Consider the following 22705-nt stretch of genomic DNA (forward strand, 5'->3'; position numbering starts at 1 on the left):
TCCAGGCCAGAAAACTGGAGTGGGTAGCCTTTCCTTTCCCCAGGGGATCTTCCCAACCCATGGATCGAGCCCAGGTCTCCCGCATTGCAGGCAGATTCTTTACCAGCTGAGCCACAAGGGAAGCTCAAGAATACTGGAGTGGGTAGCCTATCCCTTCTCCAGTGGATCTTCCTGACCCAGGAATCGAACCGGGGTCTCTTGCATTGCAAGTGGATTCTTTACCAACTGAGTGATCAGGGAAGGCCCCAAGATGAGAGAAGCCATTTATTATTCATCATTGTATCAAAGATAGGATCCTATATAGTTCTGAGCATAAAATTGATTCTTAAAAATATTTGTATATTTGAGTTAAATTATAGCTTTTATAAATATATACCATCTCTTCTATTTTACTAAATGCTGATGGAATAGCCTTTGCTTGAGGCATTTTGCTTCCACAAATTTTTGGCACTTTGCTTCCACAATCAAATTTCCCATGACTTGTTTGCTATTGAAATTTTTGTTTTGCAACATGGCACATCTCAGTTAGAATTACTAAATTTTTTAAAAGATCTTAACATGAAATTCATTCTAAATTTAGAAAACTTGCAGATGTTTCCATTTTGCTTTATTTTTTTTAAATTTAATTTTATTTTTAAACTTTACAATACTGTATTAGTTTTGCCAAACATCGAAATGAATCCACCACAGGTATACCTGTGTTCCCCATCCTGAACCCTCCTCCCTCCTCCCTCCCCATACCCTCCCTCTGGGTCGTCCCAGTGCACCAGCCTCAAGCATCCAGTATCGTGCATCGAACCTGGACTGGCGACTCGTTTCATACATGATATTATACATGTTTCAATGCCATTCTCCCAAATCTCCCCACCCTCTCCCTCTCCCACAGAGTCCATAAGACTGATCTATACATCAGTGTCTCTTTTGCTGTCTCGTACACAGGGTTATTGTTATCATCTTTCTAAATTCCATATATATGCGTTAGTATACTGTATTGGTGTTTTTCTTTCTGGCTTACTTCACTCTGTATAATAGGTTCCAGTTTCATCCATCTCATTAGAACTGATTCCATTCTCCATTTTGCTTTAGAAGAAGATGCAGATATTTGGAAATCTAAAAAATTGCACTATAGAACTTCACAATTCCAAAAAGTTTGTGCATCACAATTTTAGGTGTTCCTGTCTGCTAGAAGAAGGACATTTGTAATTTACATATGGATCTTGAGATCATCTCATTTGTAGGGAATTTGAATTCCTCTTAGTCCTCTTTACAAAATAAGCCCAGTTTGGGTAATTCCTGCTTTCACATAAAAAATACATTTAAAGTCTACCAGCAACTACTTAGATGTTAATGTTTGACAGAAAGTTTGAAGTACTGACCACAGATAAATAACAAAACAAATGCAAGTCTCAAAAGGCAGAATTTATGGTTTCTCTTCACTTAGAGATTTTATACAAGACCAATTTTTAAATTTTGTTTTATTTATATTGAGTATAAGATTTTTATAGAACATTTGATAGGGGAAAAAGATTTTAACCATGTTCAATTGTTATTATACTGCAAGCCTTTAATGTGTACCTAGATACCCAGGAGGCAGTATATTCATGAAGTCTGAGCTTAAATGCTGACTCCAGCTGTAATGGGCCTCTGAGTCAGGGTTTGTTTAGCAGAGACCAGGAAAAGCATCAGAATCCAGGAATTTACACCTAACTCAGCTATCTGACCCAGGGCAAATTGCTTAACTTCTCTAAGTTTTTGTTTGCTGTAAAATGGAAAAAAATTGTGATACTACTTATCAGATAAGATTTTTGTGAAGATTAAATGAGTCACAAGGGGCTTCCCTCATAACTCAGCTGGTAAAGAATCCGCTTGCAGTGCAGGAGACCCTGGTTTGATTCCTGTGTTGGGAAGATTCTTGCCTGGAGAATCTCCATGGACAAGGGAGCCTGGCAGGCTACAGTTCATGTGTTTGCAAAGAGCTGGACACGACTGAGCAACTCAGCACAAATGGAACAATTATATAAAGCAAATGACACATTCCAGGCTCTTAAAAATACCTCAATAAATTACATACTTAAGCACCTCAAAAATTCATTTTTTTTCCCTCCTGTAAGATGGGTATGTCAATAGTAGCTGCCTCATGAGGTAACTGCAAGGAATAAATAAGTTTCTCTGTGTTAGGTGTTTTTCTACTCTCCAAAGAGTAAATTTTCTCCTTCCTCCATATAATAGTCATTAGCTCATTCCACAAGTATCTATTAAGAGGGTAATGTGTGCTTCTTAATAATATGAATAATTATATATATCAATATCTCATAAATTGAATAAGTAAGGCAGCAAGAACTAGTAGAAAAAATCTCTGGTTCTAGAGACAGAAAGCAAAGATTATCTTCTTAACTTCACTATCCTTTATTTATTTTTTTAATGAATTTGGTTAAGTCATTTTACTTTTATGGTAGCCAACTTCTTTATCTCCTAAACTGAGGTACTAACAACTGTCCTATCTGATGTCAGGTATTGATAGGGCCAAAATAATAATAAAGTGAAAAAGTCAAATGCCACATGTTATTATTCATAACGATTTGCTACTGCTCCCCAGGATAAAGGAACAGAAGAAAGGAAAGTCCTTAGTGCACTAAAAATTCACTTCTATGGAGGAACAGATGAGAAATGCCCTGGCAAGAGATTCTTATTCACATTTCTCCCTTTTAGCTTTTACAGCTATTATTTCCAATGTCCTAAAAGTCAAAATCATCTACACTCCAGAGAGAGTAATTCCACAGAAATTAAAGTTTAGACCTGTCTATGGAAGTTCATTTGTTGCAAACAACAGTTTCTACAATAGTTTGTATACTCCTGGTGAGGACAAATAAGTTACCATCCCTTGTAAAACTAAAACTTAGATGCCCAGCCCAAATCTAAATATTGTAGAAGCTGATTTAATGCCATCATACCTATAAGGATTTGCTTCCTTTATTACTACATGGGATTCCCCCGTGTAATAGTGAAGGGGGGAAGAGAATCCACCTGCAGTGCTATAGATGCAAGGGACATGGGTTCGATCCCTGGGTCAGGAAGATCCCCTGGAGGAGGAAATGGCAACCCACTCCAGTGTTCTTGCCTGGAGAATCCTATGGACAGAGGAGCCTGGTGGGCTACAGTCCATGGGGTTGCAGAGTTGGACACAACTAAGCAGGCATGCACTGTCAAGCTCTGTCAATGTGTGCTTGCCTGGCTTGCAGGTCATTCTCCAGACTAGCAATGTGCATCTTCCTGCGCCTTTATTGGCAACCTGCTTTCTTTAATCTCTTCCAAACAGTATTTGAAAGCTTAGGAAGTGTCAGAACGATTTTCAATTTACAACAGACGTTATTGGCTACTGTAGTCACATTCTGTCCCACTTCTATGTTTACAATCCAGAAACCTCAGACCTTAAGTCCAAGAAACTGTGTAAGGCAGTCAACAGTAGATGCGCGAAGTGTCAAGGAATCCTGGCTCTTAAACAGACATGGTATCAATGGCAAAGAGAAGATTTTCTTCCCAGCGCTTTTTAAACCTTCTCCCGTGGGGAGAAGCAACTTTGTTTTCTGATACCAAACCTTTTTCATAGTGTTTGCTATAGACAGAATTGGCAGTTATGTCTTTTTATTTAAAAACACCCATGTACAAATTTGAGAGGTAAAAGATAATAATCTCAGAAGTATTTCCCCAAATCTAGAAGTTTCAGACAAGTATTTATTATTAGTGAAATAATCTTTCTCTGAACTAGAGCTATTATCCCCAGGAATAACAATGATGACACTAACTGGAAGAACATCAAAGTCCACACATTTCTGAAAGCCAAGTGTCATAATGCTGCATCTGAGTTTATGTATTGATCAAACAGGCAGGCCCTTCAGTATGATTTGGACAGAAACCTCATTTTTCTCAACACCTAGATTGCCTGAAGTCACTATGTTGGGAAGCTGGTGGGGAAACATGAACCACTATTAGACAAATGGGCAAGTGGATCAATACTTTGATAAAAGAGATTATAAAATGGGTGTTTTAATGAAGAAGAAAACAAGAGAAAAAATGATTCATAGCAGGATGAAATTCACTGTATTATCTCAGAATTTACATGGCAGTATTAGGAATGTGTGAGATGAGTGCAATTGTGCAGTAGTTTGAGCATTCTTTGGCATTGCCTTTCTTTGGGATTGGAATGAAAACTGACCTTTTCCAGTCCTGTGGCCACTGCTGAGTTTTCCAAATTTGCTGGCATATTGAGTGCAGCACTCTCACAGCATCATCTTTCAGGATCTGGAATAGCTCAACTGGAATTCTATCACCTCCACTAGCTTTGTTCATAGTGATGCTTTATAAGGCCCACTTGACTTCACATTCCAGGATGTCTGGCTCTAGGTCAGTGATCACACCATCGTGATTATCTGGGTCGTGAAGATCTTTTTTTTATAGTTCTTCTGTGTATTCTTGCCGTCTCTTCTTAATATATTCTGCTTCTGTTAGGTCCATACCATTTCTGTCCTTTATCAAGCTGATCTTTGCATTAAATGTTCTGTTGGTATCTCTGATTTTCTTGAAGACATCTCTAGTCTTTCCCATTCTGTTGTTTTCCTCTATTCTGAAAGAGATGGGAATACCAGACCACCTGATCTGCCTCTTGAGAAATTTGTATGCAGGTCAGGAAGCAACAGTTAGAACTGAACATGGAACAACAGACTGGTTCCAAATAGGAAAAAGTACGTCAAGGCTGTATATTGTCACCCTGATTATTTAACTTATATGCAGAGTACATCATGAGAAATGCTGGACTGGAAGAAACACAAGCTGGAATCAAGATTGCTGGGAGAAATATCAATAACCTCAGATATGCAGATGACACCACCCTTATGGCAGAAAGTGAAGAGGAACTCAAAAGCCTCTTGATGAAAGTGAAAGTAGAGAGTGAAAAAGTTGGCTTAAAGCTCAACATTCAGAAAACGAAGATCATGGCATCCGGTCCCATCACTTCATGGGAAATAGATGGGGAAACAGTGGAAACAGTGTCAGACTTTATTTTTCTGGGCTCCAAAATCACTGCAGATGGTGACTGCAGCCATGAAATTAAGAGACGCTTACTCCTTGGAAGGAAAGTTATGACCAACCTAGATAGCATATTCAAAAGCAGAGACATTACTTTGCCAACAAAGGTTCGTCTAGTCAAGGCTATGGTTTTTCCTGTGGCCATGTATGGATGTGAGAGTTGGACTGTGAAGAAGGCTGAGCGCTGAAGAATTGATGCTTTTGAACTGTGTTGGAGAAGACTCTTGAGAGTCCCTTGGACTGCAAGGAGATCCAACCAGTCCATTCTGAAGGAGATCAGCCCTGGGATTTCTTTGGAAGGAATGATGCTAAAGCTGAAACTCCAGTTCTTTGGCCACCTCATGCGAAGAGTTGACTCATTGGAAAAGACTCTGATGCTGGGAGGGATTGGGGGGAGGAGGAGAAGGGGACGACAGAGGATGAGATGGCTGGATGGCATCACTGACTTGATGTACGTGAGTCTGAGTGAACTCCAGGAGTTGGTGATGGACAGGGAAGACTGGCGTGCTGTGATTCATGGGGTCACAAAGAGTCAGACACGACTGAGCAACTGATCTGATCTGATCTGATTAGGAATGTGAGATGGGAAGAGGAAGAAAAGAAAACCACACTTCCTTCGTTTATGAATTCAATAAATATTTGAGTAAAAACACATGTTAAGCTCCAAGAATATGTAGTTCCCACCCACAGAAAGAAGCGTGGTGTAAACAGGTGATTTAAACATCCTATAAGGCATGCTACAGTAGGAGTCAGAGAAGGCAATGGCACCCCACTCCAGTACTCTTGCCTGGAAAATCCCATGGACAGAGGAGCCTAGTAGGCTGCAGTCCATGGGGTCGCGAAGAGTCAGACACGACTGAGCGACTTCATTTTCACTTTTCACTTTCATGCATTGGAGAAGGAAATGGAAACCCACTCCAGTGTTCTTGCCTGGAGAATCCCAGGGACGGGGGAGCCTGGTGGGCTGCCGTCTATGGGATCGCACAGAGTTGGACACGACTGAAGCGACTTAGCAGCAGCAGCACAGTAGGAGTAGACAGCGATATATAGGAGCACCGGAGGAGGGACCCTGAAACACAGTATTTCCCTGGATGACGGGAATTCTGATCTATGGCATTTTTGCTACCCAGGCGAACGGAGGAATGTTAGAGGCAGAGGAAACAGTATATTCTTCTCTCACCTCAAGGCTGCCTTTCAGAAGAGCTGCAATGAGTGCAGTACAATCACAACAGAGTACTGGGAGGAGACATGACCAGAAATCAGGCTAATAAGCACAAACTCAATCCCTGAAGGACTCTGCCAGCTTTGTTAGGAATTGTACTTTATCCTAAGGGCAATGGGGAAAATGCATTTGCCATAATCCTATGAGAGAAGGCAGCAGAGTGTTTAGGTTTGTGAACTCAGTATCTTAGTTTCTTTATCTGTAAAATGGGCTGATAGGAATAAAACCTCACATATAGGATTATTTAAAGAGCAAGCAACTTGTACCACAAGAACCACTGAAAACAGTGCCTGGAATATCATAATCACTCAGTAAGTATTAGCTATCTGAATTATGCTGTGTTTTAATTTAGGGAATGTCATAATTAGAATTGTGTTGCAAAATGAATATTCTCACCTCAGAAAGAGGAACAATTTTACAGTTTGCTAAAAAATGTGAGATTATACTAAATTGTTACTGTGAAGAACAGTTGAATATGTGAGTTGCTTGTGAGTAAGCAATGAGATGAGGTTCAGGGTAAACACTTTCTTGAAGTCAAAGAAGTTTTCAAATTGTAGAAAAGAGCCTTATATGATCATTTAGTTTCAATATTCTCATTTAATATGCAAGTAAATGACTGAGAATACACACACACACACACACACAATAACAACAAAACTGAGGTTAGAGAGATTAAATGACTTAAAGTCTCATAGCTAACTAGAGGCAGGTCTGATAGTAAATGTTAAGCCTGTTAGATCTTAACCCGTCGTGTTTTTAGTTCTCCTTCTGTGTTCTTAAAGGACCATGAAATAAGTGGTCATCAGATTCTGAACTTAGTTTCTTAAGTCTCTCTCGGTGGTGAGTCTCATTCAAGCTAGAACACTGTGCCCTGCCTTTAAATGACTTCTCCAGGCACAGTCTTCATGCTATTGAAATATTTTCATGAATTTTGTTTTCCATCTTGCATCTCAAAAGATGAAGAGCTCTCCGTTGAGGATATTCCATCTATTTTGTAATTTCTGACCAAATCTTTTAAGTGAAATGAAAAACAAGCTACCCTCTTGAGAGCAAGTGGTTGTTTGGGATGGAGACAACCTCGGGAATGTTTGTTTCACAGAAAGCACCCCATCATATAGCCATTTAAGAGCTGCTTCAAAAGCAGTATTTTTCACTGTAGAAAATGGAGTATAATTTTGATCCTGCTTTCAATCAAGGAAATCAGAGGAAGGAAAGCTTTTAGGGTCTCTGGTTCCATCCCCACTGATTGACTGTTTACCAGAGCTTAATAAATGGCTTTGTGTGTCTGTTGAGTGGTGGAATCATGGGACTTGGTGCCAACATTGTTTGTCCCATGCCTTTGAGCAAATAAGTTGATTTCTTTTTTGATAAATATAGGAAATGAGAAAGAATAAGTGAGTGTTTTATAAACATAGCTCTCTAGAGTGACGTGACATAAAGCATTCAAGATATTTAGAGAATGAAACTCCAAATAGTACTTTTTATATCACTTTTAAAATATATTTTAAAAAACTGATTGATTGAAAAAAGTGATTTTTTTTTTATATTGCTTGAGGTTACTAACATGCAAATATATAACACAATATTATGTTGGGCTTGACATTATAAGAAAATCATGTTGGTGAAGGGCATTAATAAAATGTTACGTACTAGAACAATGAATATCAACTTAATCCCCTTCTCTAGAATCAAGCAACCTGATAAGATGGAATAATACAAAAGGACAGTAGACATTTACCTTATAACCTTAGGCTACTTGGTTTATACTTACCTCCTCTGTGGGGAAAGCTGCAAATAGGGCCTGCTGCCCCTGGAAAGGGGGCCTCCATGTTACCCAATGTTTACTAGAGAACTCTCATTTTCAGCATTCACCACAGATTTAAAAAATAACATTTTGAACCAGGCCCAGTGCCAAGGGTTTAATGTGTTTTGTTTTGTTTTGTTTTTCATAAGGAGGGAGTTCAGATTAACAGAGCTTATTTCACATGTGTGTAGAAGTAAAAGGGAGGATAAGGAGAAGGGAATATTTTCAACAGAGTAGAAGATCTTAACAAAAATGGTACTGGGAATTTGAGGAGTACAAAAATATTATTCAACTAATATTTTCATCATTTGTTATAATTTTCAAGCACTTCCTGTTTATAAACGCATGTGTGATCAGAAGGTTTTCTTAATGACTTGCTGGGTATATAGTACAGTGAAGACTAGTAGTAGAATCCTGATGGTGACAAATATTACTGGATGACATCTATAGCCTAGAATACAGTATACACTATGAAAGTCAGTAATTGCATTACACATTTGGTCATTTTGACATGAAATGTTTCCTTCATTTAAGAAAGATTGTGGGAAGATTTTAGAGTTAGAAGAGCTAATCACTGCCTTTGACAAACTTTAATTTTGGTAAACAATCCTCTCCCACATTTTCTCCACTACAAATTAAATTGCATAAATTATCAGTGTGACTGAAAAGCCTGAAACTAATCATTTTCGTCTTACTGCACTGAGTTAGGTTCTACTCATAATTATAATCACCAATAAGTCTTGCGAATTTTGACAAGTCACTTAGCCTCTCACTTTCCTCATCTTTGATGTGGGTTGTATATAGATAATAGAAGGTTTTGGAGAGCTTTTAGAAGGTTTTAAGCCTAGGAATGACAAGATTTGGCTTTCTTTTAAAAATACTTATTCTCTAGTATGTTTGGAGGCTGTTACAGAAATTCAGGTAAAAGATGATGAGAGCGCAGACTAACATGATGAGAAGTGATCAGATCCTGGATATATTTTGAAGGTAGAATCTGCTAGGTTTCCTTTCAGATTGTCTGTGGGACATATCTAAAAAAAGAGCCAAAGATATTTTGAAAGTTTATGACTTCAGCAACCAAAATTATGGGCAATAGTAGCTTCACCTGTAGGTGAAACAGAATTGGGGTGTATGTGCTTGTGTGCGTGGTTAGGGGACAGTGTTGATTTGGGGTTCAGCTTTGACATATTAAATTTGACATGTCAACTCATTTTTTTCTTATTTTTGCAAGGTAGTCTTAGCCAAATCACTCTAAGTTTGTTAAACAGGCAAAGACGTATAGTGAAGAGAATATGGATATCAGACTCCCACAAATCTGACCTCCAGGGCCAACTTCTCTACTTGTTTCTTGTTGCAGCTTGGGGAAGACACTGTAATCTACTGAGTTTCAACTTCAAGATCTATAAATGAACATAATTATATCTACAATGATATATAGTTTCTTGAGGATAAAATAAAATACCATAAGTGAAACAATTGTATGCACATAGTGCATAATTAATTAATATTGTCTATTATAATTGCTATGATTATTTTAAAAACTAAATATTGTTTCAAACAAAGCTAGTGAGTCACCACTTTCTAGATGCTACTGTGAACTCTGCTCTCAATCTCCTCCCTGGATTTTAGATCCCATATTAATATTTTCTGTGCCTGACTACCCCCCTGACTTAATTATTACACTATACTGTTTCTTCTCTTGCCATCCATTGAGCTTTTCTACCCTGGGCTATTATCCTTTTTTTTTTTTTTTTTACTAGTGGAGATGAGCTCCTAATGCAGATTTTCATTTTTTTGACTTGCAGCCACTTAATCAAACACATTATTATTGAATTGTACCTGATATAAGTCTAGAAGAATATGGTGGGGCCATATTTCAAATGTTATTCTTTAAGAAAATATGATAGTAAAAGTGAGGCTATCATAACTAGAGAATGTACTGTGAAGCTAGAACCAGCCAACCTGGTCTGAAGTATTCAGTTTAGTTGCTTAGTTGTGTCCAACTCTTTGTGACCCATGGATGGCAGCACGCCAGGCCTCCCTGTCCTTCACCAACTCGCAGAGTTTATTCAAACTTATGTCCATCGAGTCGGTGATGCCATCCAACCATCTCATCCTCTGTCATCCCCTTCTCCTTCTGCTTTCAGTCTTTCCCAGCATCAGGGTCTTATCCAATGAGTCAGTTCTTCACATCAGGCCAAAGTATTAGCCAAAGTATTTCAGCTTCAGCTTCAGTCCTTCCAATGAATATTCAAGACTGATTTCCTTCAGGATGGACTGGTTTGATCTCCTTGCAGTCCAAGGGACTCTCAAGAGTCTTCTCCAACACCTCAGTTCAAAAGCATCAATTCTTCAGCACTCAGTTTTATTTATAGTCCAACCCTTACATCCATACATGACTACTGGAAAAACCATAGCTTTGACTAGCTTTGTCAGCAAAGTAATGTCTCTGTTTTTAGTATTCTATTTAGGTTAGTCATAGCTTTTCTTCCAAGGAGCAGGTGTCTTTTAATTTCATGGCTGCAGCCATCATATACAGTGAGTTAGGAGCCCAAGAAAATAATGTCTGTTACTGTTTCTGTGGTTTCCCCAATTTTTGCTATGAAATGATGGGACCAGATGCCATGATCTTTGTTTTTTGACTGTTGAGTTTTAAGAAAGCATTTTCAACTCTTCTCTTTCACTTTCATCTATAAGTTTGTTTGTTCCTCTTGGCTTTCTGCCATAACAGTGGTGTCATCTGCATATATCGGAGGTTACTGACATTTCTGCCGGCAGTCTTGATTCCAGCTTGTGCTTCTTCCAGCCCAGCATTTCTCATGATGTACTCAACATATAAGTTAAATAAGCAGGGTGACAATATACGGCCTTGATGTACTCCTTTTCCTATTTGAAACCAGTCTGTTGTTCCTTGTTCAGTTCTAACTGTTGCTTCCTGACCTGCATACATATTTCTCAGGAGGCAGGTATGGTGCTCTGGTATTCCTATTTCTTTAGGAATTTTCCACAGTTTGTCGTGATCCACACAGTCAAAGGCTTTGGCATAGTCTATAAAGCAGAAGTAGATGTTTTTCTGGAACTCTCTTACTTTTTGTATGTTGGCTTATGGATGTTGGCAACTTGATTTCTCCTTCCTCTGCCTTTTCTAAATCCAGTTTGAACATCTGGAAGTTCTCAGTTCACCTACTGTTGAAGCCTGGCTTGGAGAATTTTGAGCATTACTTTGCTAGCATGTGAAATGAGAGCAATTGTGCAGTAGTTTGAACATTCTTTGGCATTGCCTTTCTTTGGGATTTGAATGAAAACTGACCTTCTCCAGTCCTGTGGCCACTTCCAAGTTTTCCAAATTTGGTGACATATTGAGTGTAGCCCTTTCACAGCATCATGTTTTAGGATTTGCAATAGCTCAACTGGGATTCCATCACTTCCTAGCTTTGTTTGTTGTGATGCTTCCTAAGGCCCATTTGACTTTGCACTCCAGGCTGTCAGGCTCTAGGTGAGTGATCACACCATCGTGGTTATCTGGGTCATTAAGATCTTTTTTTGTATAGTTCTTCTGTATATTCTTGCCCTTAATATCTTCTACTTCTCTTAGATCCATACCATTTCTGTCTTTTATTGTGCCCATTTTTGCATGAAATGTTCCTTTGGTATCTCTAATTTTCTTGAAGAGATCTCTAGTTTTTCCCCATTCAATTGTTATCTTCTATTTCTTTGCATTGATAAGTGAGGAAAGCTTCCTTATCTCTTCTTGCTGTTCTTTGGATCTCTGCATTTAGATGGGCATATCTTTCCTTTTCTCCTTTGTCTTTCTCTTCTCTTCTCTTTTCAGCTATTTGTAAGGCCTCTTCAAACAACCATTTTGCCTTTTGCATTGATTTTTCTTGGGGATGGTCTTAGTCACTGCCTGCTATACAATGTCATGAACCTCCATCCATAGTTCTTCAGGCACTCTGTCTATCAGATTTAATCCCTTGAATCTATTTGTCATTCCCACTGCATAATTGTAAGGGATTTGATTTAGGTCGTACCTGAATGGTCTAGTGGTTTTTCCCACTTTCTTCAATTTAAATCTGAATTTTGCAATAAGGACTTTATGATTTGAGTCACAGCTCCCTATCTTGTTTTTGCTGACTGTAAAGTTTCTCCATCTTCGGTTGCAAAGAATATAATCAATCTAATTTTGGTATTGACCATCTGGTCATGTCCATGTGTAGAGTCGCCTCTTGGAAGAGCACATTTGCTGAAAGATTAGATAACAATATTAAAACAAACAAACAAACAAACAAAAAAAAAACACCTGGAACAGTAAGAGTAAACTTTGGGAGGTCCACATACGTATATTTCTCTCATCATTTAGAACTAAGTACTCAGCTATTTGAGGATCTGGCATTTTGCAAAAGTTTCAGTTCTAATTTCTTACTTCTTTTAAGACCAAATCAAGTCTGTAGCCAAAATCTCCATGTAAAGTTCCCATCCCCTTACTTGTGGGGCTTCCATCAGCATCAGACTTATAGGATTCTTTTGTTCTTTTTGGTACCTATGGATTTTTCCATTCTATTTGGAGAATTCAAATGAATTCAAATGAGTTGGTACTGCCATTTGCTTGGAACATCAAAATAAAATAATTCCTCCACAAATAAACATTAACATGAATTTGCTAGTCACTTGTGTTTTCCTCCTTCATTGTGTAAAGATTTTTATTGCCATAAGACAAGGAAACTGTGTATTCAACTTTTTATGCTACATGTTGAGACCATGATAAAACATCCATGAGACATGTATAAGAAGTTTTTGCCTACAAAAACAAACAAATAAACAAAGGAATTGACTGGGAAACAATCAATACAATTTTATTTTTAAAAAAGTAAAAAAATAGTAATATTTTACTTTGAGATTCAGATTTCTTTATCTAAATTTTTACAGTGAAAAGTATAAAAAAGTATTAAATATATTTAAATTGCAAAGAGATGACAATAAATTTAGTTTTTGTATTGATATACTTGTTACTTTGGGGGGGCGCTCAAATATTACTGGCAAGTCTTAAAATGTAGAGTGATTTAAAAAACTCAAAGGGTCAGTGATAAAATCATAGAAGAAATCAGAAAACATCTCAAGACAAATGAAAATAAAAAACAATTTTCTAAAAGCTATGGGAAGCAGGAAAATGAGAGGGAAATTCAAGGTGATAGAGGCCTTTGGTAAGAAACAGGAAAAATATTGAATAAGCAACCTCATTTAGTTCACCTAAATGAACTATTAAAGAAAGAATAAACAAAACCCAAAGTTAGCAAAAGGAATGAAATAAAAAAGATCAAAGAGGAAAGGGTGAAATAGAGATTAAAAAAATAATAGAAACAATCAATGAAAACAAGATCTGTTTTTTTGAAATGGTAAACAAAACTAAGAAGCTTTTTGCCAAGGTCAAAAGAAGAAAAGAGAGAGGACTCAAATAGATAAAATAAGAAATGAATAGGGATAAATAATAACTGATACCACACAGATGCTAAAAATAACCACAGGAGAATACTATGAACAGTTATCTACTAACAGAATGGACAACTTGTTGGAAATGAACAAGTTTCTAGAAACATACAGCTTTCCAAGACTGAATCAAGAAGAAACCAATGCGCTAAACAAACCAATTACTAAAAGTGAAATTGAATCTGTAATGAAAAAGTTCTGAGCAAACAAAAGTCCAGGACCAGATTGCTTCATGGGGGAATCCTATGAAGCATAAAGAAGAATTAATACCTATGCTTCTCAAACTATTACAAAAGACTGAAAAGGAGGGAACACTCTCAAATTCATTCTACAAGACCTTCATTACCTTGACACCAACCAAAGATACTACAATAAAGAAATTATAGGCCAATTGCTTGATTAATATAGATTCAAAAATCCTTAACAAAATATCGGCAGACTAAATCCAAAACTATGTAAAAAGGGTCATACATCATGATTAAGTTGGATTTATTAAAGAATCATAAGAATGGTTCAATGTAAGCAAATCAATCAGTGTGATATATCACATTAATAAAAAAATAAAAAATTACATGATAATCTTAATAGATACAGAAAACGCTTTTGAAAAACTTTAACATTCATGATAAAAACTGTCATCAAAATGAGTATAAAGGAAACAGATCTCAAAGGAATAAAGACCATTTATGACAAACCCACAGCCAACATAATACTCAGTGGTGCAAGGCTGAAAGCTTTCCCACTAAATTTAGGAACAAGGCAAGAGCACCTATTCTAACCAATTCTATTTAACACAGTATTGGAAGTATTGGATTAAACAGAAAAAAAATAAGAAACAAAAGGAATCCAAATTTGAAGGGAAAATGTAAAACTATCACCAGATGACATAATACGCTCTATATAGAGAACCCTACACTCTCCATTGGAGAAGGCAATGGCCACCCACTCCAGTACTCTTGCCTGGAAAATCCCATGGACAGAGGAGCTTGGTGGGCTGCAGTCCATGGGGTCGCAAAGAGTCAGACATGACTGAGCGACTTCACTTTCACTTTTCACTTTCATGCGTTGGAGAAGGAAATGGCAACCCACTCCAGTCTTCTTGCCTAGAGAATCCCAGGGATGGCGGAGCCTGGTGGGCTGCCGTCTATGGGGTCGCACAGAGTCGGACACGACTGAAGTGACTTAGCAGCACACCCTCCACTGAAAAACTGTTAGCATTAATAAATGAATTCATGTTTGCAGGATACAAAATTAATATACAGAAATATGTTGCCTTTCTAAATACCAATAATAGAATATCAGAAAGAAAAAGTTTTTAAAAATCTTGCTTAAAATAGCATCAAAATCACCTAAAATATACATAACCAACAAGTTGAAAGAACTGCACTCTGAAAATTACAAAACACTGATGAAGGAAATTGAAGCTGATTCAAAGAAATGGAAAGGTATCCCATGCTCCTGAATTGGAAGACTTAATATTATTCCAGTGGCCATATTACCCAAAGCAATCTTCAAATTTAATGCAATCCTTATCAAAATACCCATGACATTTTATCACAGATATGGAATTATCTTAATATTTATAAGGAACCACAAAAGACCCTGGAAATTGCCAAAGCAATCCTGAGTAAAGAGAGGAAAACTGAAGGAATGACTCTCCTAGGCTTCAGACTATACTACAAAGTTACAGTAACCAAAAGAGCATGGTACTGGCACAAAAGCAGACTCATAGATCAATTAAACAGAATATAGAGCCCATAAACAAACCCACAGACCCACAGTCAATTAATCTACAACACAGGAGGCAAGAACAGGCAACAGAATAACGACAGTCTATTCAAAAAGTGGTGCTAGTAAAGCTGGACAGCCACATATAAAAACAGTGAGATTAGAACATTCCCTCATACCACATATAAAACTAAACTCAAAATGGTTTAAGACCTAAATTTAAGACCTGAAACCCTAAATCACCTAAAAGAGAACTTAGGTGGAATACTCTTTGACATAAATTGAGCAATATGTTCTTGGATCAGTTTCCTAAGGATAAGGACATAAAAGCAACCATAAGCAAATGGGACCTAATTAAGCTTAAAAAATTTGTACAGGAAATTATTGACAAAACAAAAGACAGCCTACAGAATGGAAGAAAAGATTTGCAAATAGTGTGATAGATAAAGAGTTAATATGTAAAATATGCAAACAGCACATACAATTGAATAAGAAAAATACAGCCCAATCAAAAAGTAGACAGAAGACCTAAACAGACATTTCTCCAAAGAAGACATACAGATGGATAACAGACACATGAAAAGATGTTTAATGTTACTAATTATAAGAGAAACGAAAATCAAAGCCACAATAAGGCATTATCTCACACTTTTTAGAATCAGATCAGATCAGTCGCTCAGTCATGTCCGACTCTTTGCGACCCCATGAATCGCAGCACGCCAGGCCTCCCTGTCCATCACCAACTCCCAGAATTCACTCAGACTCACGTCCATTGAATCGGTGATGCCATTCAGCCATCTCATCCTCTGTCGTCCCCTTCTCCTCCTCCCCCCAGTCCCTCCCAGCATCAGAGTCTTTTCCAATGAGTCAACTCTTCGCATGAGGTGGCAAAGTACTGGAGTTTCAGCTTTAGCATCATTCCTTCCAAAGAAATCCCAGGGCTGATCTTCACGACCCAGATAATCACGATGGTGTGATCACTGACCTAGAGCCAGATATCCTGGAATGTGAAGTCAAGTGGGCCTTAGAAAGCATCACTACGAACAAAGCTAGTGGAGGTGATGGAATTCCAGTTGAGCTATTCCAAATCCTGAAAGACGATGCTGTGAAAGTGCTGCACTCAATATGCCAGCAAATTTGGAAAACTCAGCAGTGGCCACAGAACTGGAAGAGGTCAGTTTTCATTCCAATCCCAAAGAAAGGCAATGCCAAAGAATGCTCAAACTACCGCACAATTGCACTCATCTCACACACTAGTAAAGTAATGCTCAAAATTCTCCAAGCCAGGCTTCAGCAATATGTGAACCATGAACTTCCTGATGTTCAAGCTGGTTTTAGAAAAGGCAGAGGAACCAGAGATCAAATTGCCAACATCCGCTGGATCATGGAAAAAGCAAGAGAGTTCCAGAAAAACATCTATTTCTGCTTTATTGACTATGCCAAAGCCCACAATAAACTGTGGAAAATTCTGAAGGAGATGGGAATACCAGACCACCTGATCTGCCTCTTGAGAAATTTGTATGCAGGTCAGGAAGCAACAGTTCGAACTGGACATGGAACAACAGACTGGTTCCAAATAGGAAAAGGAGTTCATCAAGGCTGTATATTGTCACCCTGCTTATTTAACTTATATGCAGAGTACATCATGAGAAACGCTGGACTGGAAGAAACACAAGCTGGAATCAAGATTGCCGGGAGAAATATCAATAACCTCAGATATGCAGATGACACCACCCTTATGGCAGAAAATGAAGAGGAACTCAAAAGCCTCTTGATGAAAGTGAAAGTGGAGAGTGAAAAAGTTGGCTTTAAGCTCAACATTCAGAAAACAAAGATCATGGCATCTGGTCCCACCACTTCATGGGAAATAGATGGGGCAACAGTGGAAACAGTATCAGACTTTATTTTTCTGGGTTCCAAAATCACTACAGATGGTGACCACAGCCATGAAATTAAAAGACACTTACTCCTTGGAAGGAAAGTTATGACCAACCTAGATAGCATATTCAAAAGCAGAGAAAAAGTCTACAAGTAACAAATACTGGAGAGAATGCAGAGAAAAGCACTGTTGCACACTGTTGGTGGAAATGTAAACAGATGCAGTCTGTATTGAAAAGAGTATTGAAGTTCTTAAACAAAAAAAAAAAACTAAACAAAAAAACTACCTTGTGATCCACCAATTACACTTCTGGGTATATATCTGGAAAAAATAAAGGCACTAATTCAGAAATAGGCATGCACCCTAATGTTCACTGCATCACTGTTTACAATATCCAAGAAATGTAAGCAAATAAAGTGACTATTGCAGATGTGTGGCTTAAGAAAATGTGGTATGTAATATTCCTCAATCATGAAAAATGAAATTCTGTCATTTCCAGCAAAGTGGATGGACCTAGAGAATATTATGTTTAGTGAAACGTCAGGCAGAGAAAGACAAATACTGTATAATGTCACTTATACATAGACTGAACTGAACTGAATTGATACATAGAATCTAAGAAAGAATACAATTGAATGCATATGCAAACAGAAACACAGATATAGAAACACACAGATATAGGAAACAAACATGGTTAGCAAAGGGGAGAGGGAGAAGAAAAGAGGGACAGATTGGGGGTATAGAATTAACAGAAACAAGCCACTACATATAAATAAGCAACAAGGATATACTGTATAACACAATGAATTATAGCCATTTTCTTGTAATAACCTATAATCTGTGAAAATACCGAATTGCTATGCTGTACACCTAAAACTAATGTTGTAAGTCACTTATACTTCAATAAAAAAATTGATAAGGGAAAAATAAAAAGGCAATATAAGTATTCAGATAGTCATGCTTACCTATTTTAGACCATTTTCCCTTAAAGGAAAGCTAATCAATGTTGTCCATTTCTCTCAAGACCACTTACTGAAGAGACTGTCTTTTCTCCATTGCATATTCTTGCCTCCTTTCTCATATTCTAATTGATGTGTGGGTTTATTTTTGGTTTCTCTTTTCTGTTCTGTTGATCCATGTGTCTCTTATTGTGCCAGTATCATATTATTTTGGTTACTATAAATTTGTAATATAGTTTAAATTTTAGAAGTTGTTGATACATTTGTCCTTTCTCAAGGTTGCTTTGGACACTGACTCTTTTCTGTTTCCACAAATTTTTATATTATTTGTTCTAGTTTTGTGGAAAATGCTCTTGGTGTCTTGATAAGAATTGCTTCTGAATTTGTAGACTGCCCTAAATAGTACGGTCATTTTAACAAATGCTAATTTTTCCAGTTCATGAACATGGTATATCTTTCCATTTGTTTATGCCTTCTCCAGTATATTTGATCAATGTCTTATTGTTTTCATTTCCTGATTAGATTTATTTCTATGTATTTTATTCTTTCTGATGTAATTACATAGGGGATAGTTCAGTTCAGTTGCTCAGTCATGTCCGACTCTTTGTGACCCCATGAACTGCAGCAAGACTTCCCTGTCCATCACCAACTCCCAGAGCTTACTCAAACTCACATCCATCAAGTCAGTGATGACATCCAACTATCTCATCCTTTGTCATTCCCTTCTCCTCCCACCTTCAATCTTTCCCAGCATCAGATCTTTTCCAGTGAGTCAGTTCTTTGCATCAGGTGGCCAAAGTATTGGAGCTTCAGCTTCAGCATCAGTCCTTAGATGAATATTAGGGACTGATTTCCTTTAGGATTGACTGGTTTGATCTTGCTGTCCAAGGGACTCTCAAGAGTCTCCAACACTACAGTTCAAAAGCTTCAGTTCTTTGGTGCTCAGCTTTCTTTATGGTCCAACTCTCACATCCATACATAACTGTTGGAAAAACCATAGCTTTGACTAGATGGACCTTTGTTGGAAAAGTAATGTCTCTGCTTTTTAATGTGCTGTCTAGATTGGTCATAGTTTCTCATCCAAGGAGCAAGCATCTTTTAATTTCATGGCTGCAGTCACCACCTGCAGTGATTTTGGAGTCCAAGAAAATAAAGTCTGTCACTGTTTCCATTGTTTTCCCATGTATTTTCCATGAAGTGATGGGACCATATGCCAAGATCTTAATTTTTCGTATGTTGAGTTTTAAGCCAGCTTTTCACCTTTCTCTTTCACTTTCATCAAGAGGCTCTGTAGATCCTTTGCGTCCTGCCATAAGGGTGGTGTCATCTGCATATCTAATGTTATTGATATTTCTCCTGGCAATCTTGATTCCAGCTTGTGCTTCTTCCAGCCTAGCGTTTCTCATGAAGTACTCTGCATATAAGTTAAATAAGCAGGGTGACAATATACAGCCTTGATGTACTCCTTTTCCTATTTGGAACCAGTCTGTTGTTCCATGTCTGATTCTAACTGTTGCCTCCTGACCTGCATACAGGTTTCTCAGGAGGTAGGTATGGTGATCTGGTATTCCCATCTCTTTCAGAATTTTCACAGTTTGTTGTGATCCACACAGTCAAAGGCTTTGGCATAGTCAATAAAGCAGAAGTAGATGTTTTTCTGAAACTCTCTTGCTTTTTCTATGATCCAGTGGATGTTGGCAATTTGATCTATGATTACTCTGCCTTTTCTAAATCCATTTTGAACATCTGGAAATTCTTGGTTCACCTACCTCTGAAGCCTGGCTTGGAGAATTGTGAGCATTACTTTGTTAGCATGTGAGATGAGTGCAATCATGCGGTAGTTTGAACAGTCTTTGGCATTGCCTTTCTTTGGGTTTGGAATGAAAACTGACGTTATCCAGTAGGATAGTTTTCATAATTTCTTTTTTGTATGGATTGTTATTGGTGTAAAGAAATATAACAGATTTTTGTATATTAATTTTGTGTTCTGAAATTTTACTGAATTCATTCGTTATTTCTATTGGGTTTTGGTATAGGCTATTGGGTCTTCTTTATATAAATAGTACTATGCCATATGAAACAGTGATAATTTCACTTTTACTCTTTGGATTCATTTGATTTATATTTGTTGATATATGATTTCTACCCAGCTTCCAATATTATGTTGAATAAACATGGTGAGAGTGGGCCTTTCTGTCTTGTTCTTGAACTTAGAGAAGATGTTTTCTGCTTTTACTATTGAGTATAATTTTGGAAATGGTTTTTCATATATGGCCTTTTTATATTGCTCCCTCTATACCCACTTTTTTGAGATTTTTATCAGAAATGATTGTTAAGTATTGTTAAAAAGTTTACTTCAGCTGCTGGAATGATCATCTGATTTTTGTTTTTCAGTGTGTTACTGTAAAGTATCATTGGTTGATTTGTAGATACCAAACCATTCTAGCAAACTTATGATAAACCTCACTCCACCAAAGTGGATGGTCATTTAATGCACTCCTGAATTTGCCTGGTTAATATTTTGCTTTGGATCTATGTTCATTTGGGCTTCCCAGGTGGCTCAAAGATAAGGCATCCACCAGTCAATGCAGGAGATGTGGGTTTGATCTCTGGGTCGGGAAGATGCCCTGGAGAAGCAAATGGCAAGCCACTACAGGGTTCTTGCCTGTGAAATCACATGGACAGAGGAGCCTGGTGGGCTACAGTTCATGGGGCTACAAAAGTGTCAGGTACAACTTAGCAACTAAACAGCAACGATCTATGTTCATTAATGATATCGGTCTGTAATTTTCTCTTTTTTTGTAGTGTCTTTGGGTTTTCGTATTCAATATGATGCTGGCCCTGAACAATGAGTTCAAAGGCTATTTTTCTTTTTCAGTTTTTAGAATAGTTTGAGAAGAATAGGTGTTATCTCTTCTTTAAGTATTTGGTATTACTAATCTCTGAAGCCAGGTAGTTCTGGGCTTTTGTTTATTGGTAGGTTTTGATTGCTGATTCAACACTACTGATAATCTGTCTTTTGGGTGTCTTTATCCCATCCTGATTCATTTTTGGGAGTCTTTATTTTTCTATATTATTTGTTACATTTCTCCATTTTATTCTTGTATAATTTTTCATAGTAAGTTTTATGATTATATTTATGTGGTGTCAATTTCAACTTCTTTTTTATTTCCAACTTTATTAGTGTGCTCTCTCCTTTTTGTTGATGAGTCTATACAAAGGTTTATCAAGTTTATCTTCACAAAGAATCAGCTCTTAGTTTCATTGATATTAGCTATTTAAAAATTTTTTTCTTTATTTCTGCTCTGTATTTAGTTTTCCTTCTACTGACTTAGAGTTTTGTTTATTTTTCTTTTATTTTATCTTTAGATATAAGGTTGTGTTATTTATTTGCAGTGTTTCTTGTTTCCTAAAGTAGGCTAGTATCACTATAAAATTTCCACCAAGAACTGCTTTTGTTTTGCTGCATGGAATTTGGATCATTGTGTTTCCATTTTCATGTATTTTTATTTATTTATTTTTTTAATTTCAAGAATATATTTATTCTTATTTTAATTATTATTTCAACAAATATTTTTAAATATCCTCTTTGATTTCTTTGGTGGCCCATTGAATGTCCAGTAGTATGCTATTTAGTTTTTAAGTACTTGTGCTTTTTATATACTTTTTATTGTGGTTCATATCTAGTGTCATAGCATTGTAATTGGAAAAGAGGTTTAATATGATTTCAACCTTAAATCTACTGAGACTTATTTTGTGGCCAACTATATGGTTTATCCTGGAGTATGTTCTATGCACCCTTGTAAAGAATTTCTATTCAACTGCTTTTGGATTATGGATATATCTATTAAATCTTTCTGGTCTAATGTGTTATTTAAGGCCAGTGTTTCCTAATTAAATTTTAGTTTGGATAGTCTGTTCATTGATGTAAGTGGAGTATTAGATTTCTTCGTATTATTGTGTTACTATCAATTTCCCTGTTTTGTTTGTGAATATATGTTTTATGTCTTTAGGTGCTCATATGTTGGCTGGATATATGTATTTATAATTGTTATATCCTTTGGCTTCAGCCTTTCTCATTATATAATGCTTTGCTTTGTCTCTTATTACAGACTTTGTTTTTCTTTCTTTTTTAACAAACATTTTATTGAGGGCTGACTGACATACAAAGAGGGGTATAGATATTTAATGTGTATAACAGGAAGAGTATAAAGAAATCATCACCACGATCTATGCCATAAACATATCCATAACCTCTAAAAATTTCCCCCATCCTATTGTTATTACTATTATTTTGTGCATGTATCTGACAATCACAACCACGTTCCTCTTGCCTTCTGACTGGCAGCTCCAGATTATTATTTCTTATTATGTTATTGCATGTTTCTCTGTCCTTTTGGAGCAGGTCCAAAGTGCATGAAGAACAGTGGAGTTAATGAAGCTATGACTCAGCTCTTGGCCAGCCTCCTGGTTCTCTGCGGAACTCTTTCATTTGCTTGAACAGGAAATAAAGTGACATCCTTGTGAAAATCCCCACTGAGTTGCTA

Source organism: Bos mutus, chromosome 15, assembly GCF_027580195.1.
Source record: "Bos mutus isolate GX-2022 chromosome 15, NWIPB_WYAK_1.1, whole genome shotgun sequence".
Lineage (NCBI taxonomy): Eukaryota > Metazoa > Chordata > Mammalia > Artiodactyla > Bovidae > Bos > Bos mutus.